At 37.9% G+C, this 14,348-nt stretch overlaps 1 protein-coding gene across 1 annotated transcript in view; it reads left to right on the forward strand.

Annotated features, from left to right (window-relative positions):
* The first annotated feature begins 239 nt into the window (after positions 1–239).
* The window catches only part of LOC129241007 (calcium-binding protein E63-1), a 221,754-nt gene continuing 207,645 nt past the window's right edge, over positions 240–14,348 (forward strand). Inside the window, exon 1 of the mRNA XM_054877123.1 lies at positions 240–630. The gene's annotated coding sequence lies outside the window, so the exon portion shown is untranslated. The remainder of the gene's footprint in view (positions 631–14,348) is intronic.

The following is a 14,348-nucleotide window of genomic DNA, read 5'->3' on the forward strand; positions in this document are numbered from 1 at the left end:
GAGCCTCGGCAACATCAGGCATTAGAAAACCACAAAAACAAAATATCGTCAACTCATTAAACTAACAAATGAACGAATGAGCAGCGCAAAAGTGTCACATTCTGTCGCAATATTCTTGGATTTTTGCGCTCCGCATGCATTTGACTACATAGTTGGAGGCGCGGCGAGGTGATTGGAGATGAGAGCTGCGGTGTGATAAACCATACTGCCCAGTGTGCCATGGTGACAGTCGCGTACAAACTCGCACGCTCAGCTGTCTGTTCGTTTGTTTGTCGGTTTATGTAAATATTTTTTGGACTATTTTGTGTTCTTTTTTTCTATGATTGGAAAAGGCTTTCCAAAATTTTCTCTGCTTTTTTTGTGCTTTGTTGTCTAAAGGAAACCGATAAAAATTGTTTTGAAAAATAGAAACAGGAAAAAGTTTAAATTATATAAATATTTTGTATATGTATGTGTTATTTTGAAAGTGGTCTGTTAAATAAATACAATATTTTGAGCTCACAATTAGTTGCAAGTGTTAAATAATTCAAATAAATACAAAACAAAAAAACATTCACAATTTCTATCCCAAATTTAAATTTCGAAAATCTCAACATTTCGGGACAAGAGGAGGATCTCGAACCCGTCACGGTAAGTAATATAATCCAAAAAGCCACCGCACATAAGATAAGCAAGAGAATGATAGAATACAAGAAGCGCCATCCCAGGCCGTGACGGCAGCACAGAAACAAAACATTCGTATAGGCTGAGGAAGAAAAAGTGAAAGCAAGCGAAAAGCAGAAAAAAAGGAATTTAGAGATTTTATTATCATTCGTGATTTCGCAACTTGACACGCGACACTTAATTTTTATTATTTTGTTTAATTTAAAAATCCAAACATTCACTGATTGATTCAAAAACAAGTAACTTGCATGCAAAATTTTGTTTATTTTCTGTGCTGACGTCTCTCAAAACTGGCGATTCTGTGATACTCGCCATGAACAAAGTGGTGGACCAAAAATGTTATCATCAGTGGATATCATTTGCCAGATAGTATGTGAGATATGTCCGGTCTATCTGTCGCATTTTGTTCAAATTACTAACAGCTTCGGCTGGTCTTTTCGTTGTAACAAAGTCTGTTATGAGCGACTATTTTTTGCTTTCTCCCTATAAATTATTAAAATAATAAATAATTTATTAATTCTTCAAATTCGCCTCTATTCATTGCGATTTCTATAAATATGCGATGCGGACTTAGATTAAGCCTCTGCGCCTATCAATTTTTTGTTGTACTAAACGATTTATGTCATACTTTTGTTTATGATTATGTTTACATTTATGCTTATTTTTAAAAGCAATAGTTCAGAGCAGAGAGATTTGTAAGAAAATATATGTTATTAACTAACAAAATATTAACTAATAAATTAAAATTAAAAAATTTGTAATTTAACTAAGAAAATAATGAAGTTATACACATCATTTTAAAAGCTGCTATTTTTGATTTTGCTTCTAATAACAGTCGAATTTGAATTTCAGTTGATATTTGGCCGAGCTCCTTAACCAATTTGTGGTGTGTCTCTGATGTTTTTCACAAATGAAAAGTTCTACAGTTTCATGCCGCCTCCGAACAACAGATGGTTTTTTGATTTGAGTTACGTTATCCTTCAAATACACTCGTAGGTTAGATATTGCCTGCCGAGAGGCGACCGCTATTAGAAAAAACCTTTTCTATCACTTAGTGTTCCATGTCCGAGCTTCGTATATCGATAAAAAACAGTTTGCTGGCATTCTTTCTGGAAGGGCACAATGAAATTGTAGGAACGTTCTAACGTAATAAAAATCAGTTTGTCATACAGAAATAGTGTCAATATATTTTGAAAAGCTTTCAGACTGTTTCTATTGCTGTACCTTGGGTCTTTATTGTTTTCTTTTTTTTTCATTCCAAAGTGGGATCGATGTCCATATAATTTCTTTGAGGCCAAGCCAAGTTGTTTGGCCTGTTCGTCTGTCTTCCTTCTCAACAGTTACGGAAGTTATCAAAAATGCTATCTCAGTTGGTGAGTGGGTTTCATTCCAGTTCCAATAATTCTATGTATTCTCGAATGCACGCATTTCGGGCAAGTTTCCTATGCTTGAATTTTAGCTTCGACATACGCTTCCATAACAATAAGAGTATCCACTCCACTCGTACTAAAGAGACTTTTTGCATACTTTCCCTAAAGTCGTAGTTTTGCCGCGGCTACGAGCTACATTTTGACTATTTTTTCCAATAAATCTGACCGTATGTCCACCAAATGGCCGCTCATAATCAGATGATTCGTAAAAGGAAAAAGGAAACAGAGATGTTAGCCATATTCAAGAATACGTAACACATGTTTAAATCATGATGTTAACTAGAATATGTAAAAACATATTGTAATTTTTTCTTTTAATAGTAAAAATGTAGAAGATAAGACGCCAATAACGCTAATGACGAAAGTGTTGTGTGTGCGAATTTCAAGGGTTCTTCAATAAGTACCCGTGTTAGAAATGAAGACCAATTTTTAAAAAACAAAATTTTTATTAATCAACAGAGTCCCCTTTTAGAAAGATACACTTCTCCTCCCCCCCATTTTTTAAACCCCTACAAAAAATAGAATTTGTCGAATTCTCCAAAATACGCCTCTGTCTCGGCGATGACTTCCTCGTTTGAACTACATTTTTTTCCGGCCATTTCTTTATCTTAGGGAGCAAAGAAAAGTCGCAGTGAGCTAGATCGGGTGAATACGGGGGTGTGGCAGCAATCCAAGCAGTTTGTATGTGCTGGTGCATTATCGTGGTGAAACATACCCTTCTTTTTCGTCAAATGCGGCCGTGTCTCCTTCAATTTGTTGTAAAAGCGGTCCAATAACTTACTGTAGGATTGTCCAGTGATCGTTCTAAAAAATCGTCGCCATGACCTTTCCGGCCGATGAGACTGTCTTCGCCTTATTTGGAGCAGATTCACCGGGAGAAATTCATTGTTTTGATTGTTGCTTAGTTTTTGGTGTGTAATGATGAATCCAGGTTTCATCAACAATGACAACTCGACGCAAAATTTTCTTCGAATCTCGCTTAAATTTCTCCAAACACTGCTTCGAAGTTAACTGCCGCATCCGCTTGTTATCCACCGTGAGCAATCGTGGCACCCATCGGCCGACAATTTTTTCATCGCTAACTTATCATGTAAAATATTAATTGCCACTCCGGTCGACATGCCTTTGGCGTCTGTTACTTCGCGCCCTTTTGTTCGTCGATCAACGAGAATCAGGATTTCCTCGATAACCACATCTGCCGGCCATCCTAGTCGCTACTCATCTAAAACAGATGTTCGCCCACGTTTAAATTCGTTGAACCAACATCTAACTGTGGTCATAGATGGCGAAGCGCGCCCATAGACAGCATCCAACTTTGCTTTTATCTTTTCGCATTTTTTCCCATCCTAAAAGAAAAAGCGAATTATCGAATGATCTGCTCTTTTTCCATCTTAGCGAAAATCACGTAACACTTCTCACTCAAATAGCTGCCAAATCCATCGTTTGATAGCAGCACACGATGCTAATACCAACTTCCCTCAGGAACGCCCTCTGTCATCAAACACGGGTACTTATTGAGCCGCCCTCGTATATTTAGACCTATAAAGAGACTGGAGACTTTCAGCTTTCCACAAACTTGAAAGAGGAGAGGAGCAATTCACGAATGATATTGCATATAAGTATACATCTACGCTTTTTAATGGCATTTATTAAATTTGCATCAAACATTTTTGAAAAGCAAATATAACTAAACAATCTCTCTAATCTGTCTAAACTTCAAAAATGATGCTAAACCAAATCAAATACATAAATGAACTGCAAATAGAGCATTGAGATATTTGAAACTAAGAATAGATTCACACACTTTGGTACCTGTAAATAATAGTATGCAGGTGCATTTTAATTTAGTTCAACTTATCTAAACTTCTTTTTAAATAATTTTAAGTAATGAATCAAAAACATATGTTAGGCAATTGAATGTTTCTCCATGCGTTCTGCATATTTACTGAATTTTATTGTGTCATCTTTTGCACTGTAGATTCTTTGCCAATTTACAGCAGCTACACAGATAATTAATTGAACCACTTAAGCGTAGTTTTCGCATTTATTAATTAATTACACTGTAGTTGCATACTGGAGTTCATAATATCCAGCCCGGTCAGATTACATGGATGTCTACACGTTCATATGTATAATATGTAGGTATGTATGTATTACATATGTACGTGAAGTATGCAAATATGTACGAGTACATATAGCAATTTTCGACATCTATATAGGTATATGAGGGCAGTTTATAACTTCATGTAACTTTTATGACAAAGAATTTAAAGTAAATTATTTTGCGCAATTTTCTGTGTTTAGGATTTTCCAATAAGAACGAGTTGAAATGGCTATGCGTGAGATACATTTTTAGAAATTTTAACAAATTTTTTATTTGGCTGGCTCTTTATGTCTTTATGTGCGGAATATGGCACCGTTTAAATGTGTGCATAGGCTTAGGGTCTGAGTTATGTTGATTTCGAGGTCATCGACCGATTGCTCCTTATAGGCATAGATTTTCTACTTCAAAAAACCGTAGCGGTGTCAGAATTTTATCAATTACAAGTGCTGCAATAGTAAATCGTGTAACTTGCCAAAAAATATGGCCGAAACAGCGTATCAGCATTGAACAATTGCCACTAGTAGTCCCTATAGTATATACCTACATCAGGCCCGACGAGAGGGGGGGGGGGGGGGGGGGGGATCGGGTACTTTTCCCCCGGGCCCGGAGTTCTCAGAGGGGCCCGGACTCGAGATTATACGTATTTATATGAATTAGACATTATTGGAAAGGGCCCGCATTTGCAATTTTCCCCCGGGGCCCGGATATGCTCTCTACGGCCCTGACCTACATTCTTAGATTTCCTAAATTCTATTCGTTTTCTCCTTTCATTTCAATTTAGGATATACTTACATATTGTTTATTGGAATTCAAAGAAAGGTAAACCGTTTTGCATTCAAAGCCTTTTCCGTCTTTAACCAATTTTTGCTCCATCATTCTGGTTTCATTCGGCCTCCGCGCTCAAGGAACTCCTCGCGTTTTAAGGCTATCCGCTAATCGATGCACTTTGATGATTTTCCAAACGATGGATATTCGGTTCTGTTCTTAATTTTCAGCTTCTGATGTTAATTTTCAGCCTATACTCGCTGTTTTGCGGTTTGGGTTATTGTAATGTGTCAACTTCTTATCGTCCGTGACGACACATCTCATGGCTTCATTTTGTGAGGACTTCCGACTTCATTGCTTTTACCATGGTCATTCATCCTGTAATGCTTCCGTCTATGGTATTTACTAGTCTAACCATCATTTGCTCCATGATAATTTTTTGTCCTTCCACTGAACTCTACCATCTACAAATGGAAGTAGTATTTTGATTGTAGTATTATTTAATAGGCATTAAAATAAAAGAAAGTACAAATAAACTATGTATTATTAATAATTGTACTATATTTGTCCTGCCGAAAAGTAAAAATAATTTTTGTAACAAAGGGTTTTCCAATAAGAGGTGTTATTCCCGTAAAATATCAATGATTTCGTTGCTTGTGTGGCAGGTAGCGCCGTCTTGTTGAAAATAAACGTTGTCCAGATAAATACCATCCAATTCTGGCCATAAAAAATCGTTAATCATCTCTCGATAGCGCAATCCATTCACCGTAACTGTTGCTCCAGTTTCATATTCGAAAAAGTAAGGTCCAATGACTCCGCCGTACCATAAACCGCACCAAAAAGTCACACGTTGAGGATAGAGAGGCTTTTCAACAATAACTCTTGGCTTTTCTGAGCCCCAGATCCGACAATTTTGCTTGTTGACGAAGCCACCTAGGTGGAAATGGGTCTCATCACTCAAAATGATTTTTCGATGGAATTTCGGATTGTTTTCATGCATTTCAACGACCCAATCAGCAAAGGCACGACGTTGTTGATGATCGGCCGGCTTGAGTTCTTGTGTTAACTGAACTTTATAAGCCTTAAAACCCAAATCTTTATGCAAAATACGGTGTAAAGACGTTTGTGGAATGCCTAATTCCAAAGAACGACGAGGAATGGACAAGCCTGGGTTTTCTTCAACACTTTCGGCTACAATAGCAAAATTTTTGGCTGTTCTTGAGCGACGTGCACGGGTTTTATCCTTCACATCAATAACTTGTCGCAACAGCTCTAATTTTTTCACCAATTTCTGTATTGCGATCCGACAAGGTGCTTCACGATTACCCAAAAATGTTCGAGTGTTACGAACCGTCTCTACCAAATTTTTACCATTTTTATAGTGAATTTCAATAATTTCAATGCGTTGTTTAAGCGTGTATCGTTCCATTGTTTTTAAGGCGTAGTTTCTACTGGTCAATTATCAAAAAACGACAGCATTAAAAGAGACATCTACTGAAGTAGCAGGCTATTCAAAATAACACCTGTTATTGGAAAACCCTTTAGAACTTCTAAAACAAAAATTAGGTGGCAACCCTGCTGAAAGTAATTTCTGACTGGAGTCTGTCTAAAATACCTCTTTTGCTTGATAATCAAACATTGATACCTAATTAATTGTTTTTAACCCGTCATTCGTGGCGTGGAGGGAGAAAAAGCCCTTCATTTTGAAAAAAACTTAATGTTGCTCTTCTACGAATTAACTTACGGGTCAGCCTATAGCTTTAGGTAGTACTATGCTTATCATATTCTGAGTGATATTGCGTTGACAGTCGTTCTAAATTTCATAGGGTATTTTTTCGCCCCAAGCATCTGTTTATGTAACATCCTTCCTTCGCTACCTACTACTATTTTGTCACAAGAAAAAAGAAAAACGATGACGAAATAATGGTTGCAATGATGGTACAAAGAATGATAAATTGAAGATATTTGATAATTTTTTCCGTAGAATATGACAGTGAAAATTAGCAAACTGTTACTCCCAACTCTGGGAATTAAGCTACCATAAAATTTCTAAAGTGCAGTATTTACTTCTTCCAAAGTAGCAATTGAACGCAGAGCTATTCTTAATGAATTGGCTAAGCGATGTATCACGAACGTTGTTTGGGTCCCTGGATACTAGTTCCAGGATGAACTGGCTTAGGTTAGGTTAAATGGCTGCCCTAGCTAAAGGGCTCACTTGGACAAATGTTAAGAAATTCGTCCGTTGTGCTGCCATACATGGGGAGGAGAGAGGAGATGGGAAGGAAGAAGGAGCCTTGGGATTAGATACGATGATGACCATACATTTTACGACGGTGCCGACGGGGGCTGATTTACGTTCGTAGTTAGCCGTATCAAGCTACTAATGAACTTCACCAAATTTATGATACTTACGCCGGCTATATCCGCAGGCGTAGCGAAAAAGTGGGAGCCCAGATTTCTAAGTCTTTGCCAGACGAGAGCAGGGCAGCTGAGAAGAAGGTGCTCAGATGATTCCACCTCGTCCTCCAGAACTGGCTAGGAGGGGATCTGATCTTAAATCAAGCTGGTCTACATCGCGCAAGCCAAGAGTAGATAGACCACGGTGCCAACTTTTGAGATAACTAGACAGGCCAAGAACGCGCTTAAACCCTTTTTGGGTGTTTGGCCGAGCTCCTACTCTTATTTTTTGTGGTTTGTGTTTTGATGTTGTTCCACACATAAACTTCACCTATAGTTTTAAGCCGACTCCGAACGGCAGATGGTTTTTATGAGGCGCTTTTTCATGGCAGAAATACACTCGGAGGTTTGCCACTGCATGCCGAGGGGTAACCGCTATTAGATATAACTTTTTCTTCATTTTGGTGTTTCACGGAGATTCGTCTTCCGTATGGTTGTCACACCCATTTGGCTACGGTGGTCGCCAGGTTACTTACTCTATAGGTCACTTACCTTACCTACCACTTATCACTTACCAAATTTGGAACTGACACAAAGTAATGGCAGAGCACGCAACCAAGTTAAAGGCAGGAGCATTCTCTGTGTAACATTCAGTACATCGTGAACTTAGCTGTCCTTTATTGAGGGATATCGTAGATAAGAGGGTCAGCAATTTACATATTAAGACTCGTACAACAGTGAAAACTCGACCAAAATCGCGTAAGCGGTCATCGCGCCAAAAAAGAAGAAGGAGAAGAAGTAAACGGTGCCTTTTTATTAGTGTTTTGTGAGCTCATTTTTCATCAGCCAAGCGTTATTTATTGGCTATTTATGCAAATTTTCTGTTAATAATTTTAATACATACATATGTATGTACAATTTTAAATTGCGTTGCAAAGCAAAAAAAAAATAAACACAAACATACGGAAATTTCCCAGCAGCCAGTTTATTTCATGTATGTCAATCTAAATATGTCGATATCCGTACATATGTAAGTACATGAATTCGTATGTATGGAAAAGTAGGCGTGGGGAAAGCCGGACAAATGTGCTCATAACTTTTAAACAAACAACAACACTACATAGTCGCAAAGCCATGAAAAATAGAAAAAAATTTCACAGACATGCATACAATTATACAGGGTGCACCATCATCATCTGAATAAAAGAATTATTGAATTATAATAATTAGTATTCTTTATTCGCTGTAAACCGTAGTGCTCTCTTCTCATTTCACGTGAAATAGCTGTCAAAATCCACATAAGCTTAGTCGTGAAATATGCGTGAAATTTCCCAATAATTTCATGACAAAACTGCGTGACAGTTCGAATTTAAAAATTGTGCTCAAATTGAAATTCCGCAAAAATCTAAAAAAACCGCCTAAAAATTAAACTGGCTTAAACTGGTAAGCTCCTTATTTTGTTACCACAATTCTCTGCTTTAATAAAGAAATGCTCAATAAAATAATAGAAATTCCCAATACTCAAATCCGAGGAAGAAGGTAGTTTTCATCGCCTTAATCAGCTATGCCAATATTCCTGCACTCATTATCCAAACAACTTTTTCTAATACTAGGTTGTTCATTAAGTATTGCGGTTCGATAAGAGAGAGCGTTGATAATAGCCTATTTTTTGTTGTTTTTGTTTTGCACCCTTCATACAGAAGGGCTTAGAAGCCATTTAGCATCGACGTGTCACAGTGTTTTTCACAATGGGAGAAATCAAGTAGAAGATTTATAAACAAATGAAATTTATAAACGAATGTTGAAATTGTACGAGGGGTGCCTTTTATATTTCGGGATTTGGCAACCCTGGTCTTGCAATCTGGCAACTGACAGCTCTATCGCAAAGTTTGACATTTTTTAGCTTTTATGTACTCAGAACGTTTTGAAATACCAGCGCTATTTGTGTTGTTTACAGTAACTTAAAAGATTCATCTCGGTCCAAAAATGGAATTAAATCGTGAACATTTTCGTGCGATTATTTTTTACAACTTTCGACGTTGATTAACTCAGCAACATTGCATGGATGAACTTAATTCATTTTTTGGTGATGAAGCTCCATCAAGGACCAGTGTTTATCGATTGTATGGTGAATTCAATCGTGGTCGTAGTTCACTCCAAGACGAATTTCGTGAAGGTCGTCCAAAATCAGTTGTTGTTCCGAAAACCATTGATGCTGTGCGCGAACTGATATTGGAAGATCGTCATGTGACCTATCGTGAGATTGAGACAATCTTAGGCATTAGTGGGACCAGCATACATTCAATATTGCATAAACATTTGACCGTCAAAAAAATTTGTTCGCGTTGGATCCCACACAATTTGTCAATCGCTCAAAAAAAGGCTGGTGTCGATTGGTCGAAGGAAATGCTCAAAAAATACGATCGCGGGGCTTCGAAACACGTCTATGACATCGTGACAGGTGATGAATCATGGATTTACGCGTATGAGCCCGAAAGTAAACAGCAGTCGACTGTATAGGTGTTTCAAGATGAGCCAAATCCAACAAAAGTTGTTCGCGCACGAAGCACTTCCAAGCAAATGGTCGCCTGTTTTTTCGGAAAAATTGGATATGTCGCAACCGTACCACTAGAACAACGCAGAACAGTAAATTCTGAGTAGTACACAACCATTTGCTTGCCAGTTGTCTTCCAAGAAATTAGGAAAACCAATCGCCAAAGACGGATCACTCTTCACCAGGAGAATGCGAGCTCTCACACATCGGCTCAAACAACTACATTTTTGAGCACCCAAAACATTGAATTAATGGGTCATCCGCCGTATAGTCCTGACTTGGCACCGAATGACTTCTTTTTCTTCCCGTACGTAAAAAACAAACTGAGAGGTCAACGTTTTTCGACACCTGAAGAAGCGGTTGCGGCATTCAGAATGTATGTTTTGGAGGTACCTCATTCAGAGTGGCAAAAGTGCTTCGACAATTGGTTCAAACGCATGCAAAAGTGTATAGATCTTCACGGAGAATATTTTGAAAAACAATAAAGTGATTTTCGATGATTAAAATTTGTTTTTGTTCTCTAATCCCGAAATATAAAAGGCACCTCTCGTATAAGGACTTTGCGCCATCAATGAGTACAGTAGATAGATGGGTTGCTGAGTTTAAACCTGGTCGTACGAGCCTTGAAGTCGACCCACGTCAAGGACGTCCAAAAACCTCACCAACACTAGAAATCACACAAAAAATACAGAATATCGGATTGGAAAATCGTCGAGTGACTGAAAGAGATTTAGTAGAAGCCCTAGGCATCTTATTGGGCAATGTAAGTAATATTTTGACTGAAGTATTGGGTTTCAGAAAGCTGTGTGCAGAATGGGTGCCGCATTCGCTAACAATGGAATAAAAAACATTCGAATCGACTTTCTGAGTAACATTTAGAGCCTTTTCGATAGGATAAAGTGGATTTTTTTCGCCTGCCGCCGTAATCCTAAATCAAAACAAGAGATTACAGTGTGGTAAGCACCTGGTTCTTCGGATACTATTTACAAATCTATACAAAAATAACTCACTTTTTCAGTCAAATCCAGAGGTATAGGAGGTTAACCAAAATAGTATTTTTTGACGCCACGCCAGGGATCTGAGAGCTTTCGAAGCAAGAAATGTAGCAGGTCGCGCCGTCTTGTTGAAGCCAAAAGTTTTCCATACTTTTTCATGCATTTGCGGTAAACCAAAGTGACTATCTCGTAAGCTTTGTAGAAGTATGACTAATAAAGGCCTGTGAGCAAAGACTGGCCCGAACAGTTACCAGAGAACCACTTACTACCCCATCCCGCGATGGTTTGTGAAAAATGTGTTGTATATGCATAGGTGCCTTAAGAGCGGCAATTCCCTTAGTTCACGGCGCAATAGACTTCACCCTATAATCGGCCAGCAGAATTTCGATCCTATGGAATATAATCTAACACAAATATTTGATAATTGATTTTCAATATAATATATGAAATTGTAGTGAATCGACGTTTGAAATACTTAATTAATGTCGCTGATCAATTGAGTTTTGTCAAAGTTATTCAATAATTCGGTTGACCAGATTGAAATGGCACACCCCGTACTCGTACATTAAAATGAATTTGGTATATGTATGCATACAAACATACATACCTACATAGACAGCTATAATTTTATTAATAATTTCGAAAATTCAGAAAAATACGAAATGACTTGTGTGAATTGATGAACTTGTCTTGTTTGTTTTGAATCATACATTCACATGAACTCGTATGCTTATGCAAATATTACGATACACAAATAAAGCTGTACACTTTATTCGGCTGCTTTTTTCTTCATATTAAAATAATGAAGAAGAATTCCCCGCAAAAACACATTATTTGGCACGAAATTCGACATTTTCAAGTGTGGTAAAAATATTGTTGTTTACGCTTCAAATAAAAAACTTATACTGACGTTTGTGCCTTACGACAGTAGCTCTCCAATGAATGTTTGGAAATGTGGATCGATGGAATAATAATCAAGTTACGCCATCTGTTGTAAAACCGCACGAACTTATTCATAGTCCTATTATAAATTTCAGCCCGATTAAAATACATATGTATTTGTGTTAAATACGCTAGAATGAGCTGAACAGACGCAATAAATGTTTGCCTTTTTGGCGCAATGGGCCAATGAAATTTTTCATCGGAAAACCTACCATACACTGTTTTGGGCTTCGAAGTGAACTTCGTTGAAGCCTGAATAAGTTCTATTATTTTTACGATTACGCAGGACCGGATTAATCATGTCGGGACTCCTTTACCCTTTTCTAACTCTCTCAAATACATTTTTTCTACTAAAATGCAATTAAATTCATAATTAAACTATTTTTTCAAAGGCTGTTTCGAAACTTTGGTTTATAATACAACTACGTCAGGTAACGCATCCAACGAATTCTGGTTCTCCCCCAAAGCTCTTTGTGATGCGAACTTATGAATTTGACGCTCAGTGTAACGTCGCTACAGAAGTTGTGGGTTTACTAAAATACCAGCGGAATAATTTCCGTTGGCGGCCGCCGCAGCCGAATGAGTTGGTGCGTGACTGCCAATCGGGAGGGCGTGTGTTCGAATCTCCGTGCATGAAACAGCAAAATGATAGAAATGATTTTTTCTAATATTGTTCGCCCCTCGGCAGACAATAGCAAACCTCCGAGTGTATTTCTACTATGAAAAAGCTTCTCATAAAAAACCATTTGCCGTTCGGAGTCGGCTTAAAATTGAGGTCCATTTGCACGCCACAAATAGGAGGAGGAGCTCGGCGAAACACCTAACAGAAGTGTGCGCGCCATTTTTTTTTTAATTATTTCTTTTAATTTCCGTTATAAGACACTGTTTTAAACATACAATCAACGAAAGTATAAGGGGGCGTCCATAAATTACGTGAGATGTTTAAGGGGGGAGGGGGTCGAGTCAAATCTCATCTAATCTTACGTTGGAGAGAGGGGAGATCTCGGCAAATATCACGCAATTTTTTTTCTGATTAAAACAAAAAAAATTATACTATTTGGTCCATTATCCAGATTGTGCATGTTTAAGATTTAATCTTAAGCGTAATCGTAGTATGATTAAGATCATTCACTAATTCGTTCGAAAGAAAATAATTTCATTCATACTTCGACGTTATATGTACATTACTACTGTCAAACCACCATATTTGTTTTATACCAAATAGCTCAATTTAATCTGAATTTACGATACAGTGTTACCCGTCGTTTATTTTCGCGCCACTATCAGTCGAACGCGCGACTCAATGAACAAGAGCGTACGAGCTGAGTGGCAGCGAGACACGGACAGGTTCCAACCTTCTTTGTTTATTCTTGTAAATGTTTTACTCGACTCAATTCATGCCGTTACTAATTTAAAATGAGTTATCACGATTTTTATAACGCATGCATCAAAAGATACGACGAAGAAGTCCTGCCAGGACGATGTGATAAAATTATGGAATACTACGAAGCAAAAATTCTCGAAGAAAGAAGAGTTAATACACCACATTAAACATGAGATTGAACGGCTTCTCAGGGAATCCACTGAGAGAAAAGTTCGGTCTACTTTAGCATTCCTTCAAAAGGTAGGTTAAATATATAATATATTTTTTTAAGAAAATACTTTTTTTTATATAATGTTTATTGTTACAATTAATAGCATAAAAAAAACTGAAACAGAGAATTTCTTGATAAAATATGCTAAACTCATAACTACAAAATATTAGCGCGGTCATTTCCTTCACTGTTTTCACATAATGCAAAATCAGCTTCTTGTGATCAGCGATGATGTGGATGAAGCTATGTTGAACACTACACCATCTAACGTACGTCCCACTCCAGCACAAGATACTATGAAGAAACAGATTGCTAAGCTGCATATGGAGCTTGACCTGAGTGCTGCAGCGCACGCCGGAGTGATCTGCATATGATTCTTCACGACCGTTTTCTGCCACCTCCATACCCTATCACTCAGGTTGATGGACGTTTGACAATTTCGGAATTTAAAGAAGATGAGGGAAAGTCATTTGCTCCATTTCTAATACGCCTACCGATTCAACCGCTGAATGCCTTCATCAGCACGCCTAACGATCTGTACTGCCCAAGTATACGTGATAATTTAGAGAAAAGATGCTGCAGTACATGCGGTATTTACTTCGCATCTATCACAAGAGCTGCAGAGCACAGGCGAGCAGCTCACATTGCACCAGCTAAGCAAGCGCGTATGTTCCGCAAAGTGCGACCCTCACGGATTGTCACAAGACGAGCTAATGAGTTACTGTGCGCAAGCGTCAACGGCTTAGAGTGGCTAGATTAGAACGAAGTTGAAGGAGCAGATGATTTTACTGAAAATCATATGGTCATGTTGGTCCCAATAGTCTCTCTTGAAACCGCGCATGATTCTCCATGGACTGAATTAGAGTAGATTTTCCTTTTTTAATTGCAGTAGTTACGATTTAA

Source organism: Anastrepha obliqua, chromosome 3, assembly GCF_027943255.1.
Source record: "Anastrepha obliqua isolate idAnaObli1 chromosome 3, idAnaObli1_1.0, whole genome shotgun sequence".
NCBI classification, from domain to species: domain Eukaryota; kingdom Metazoa; phylum Arthropoda; class Insecta; order Diptera; family Tephritidae; genus Anastrepha; species Anastrepha obliqua.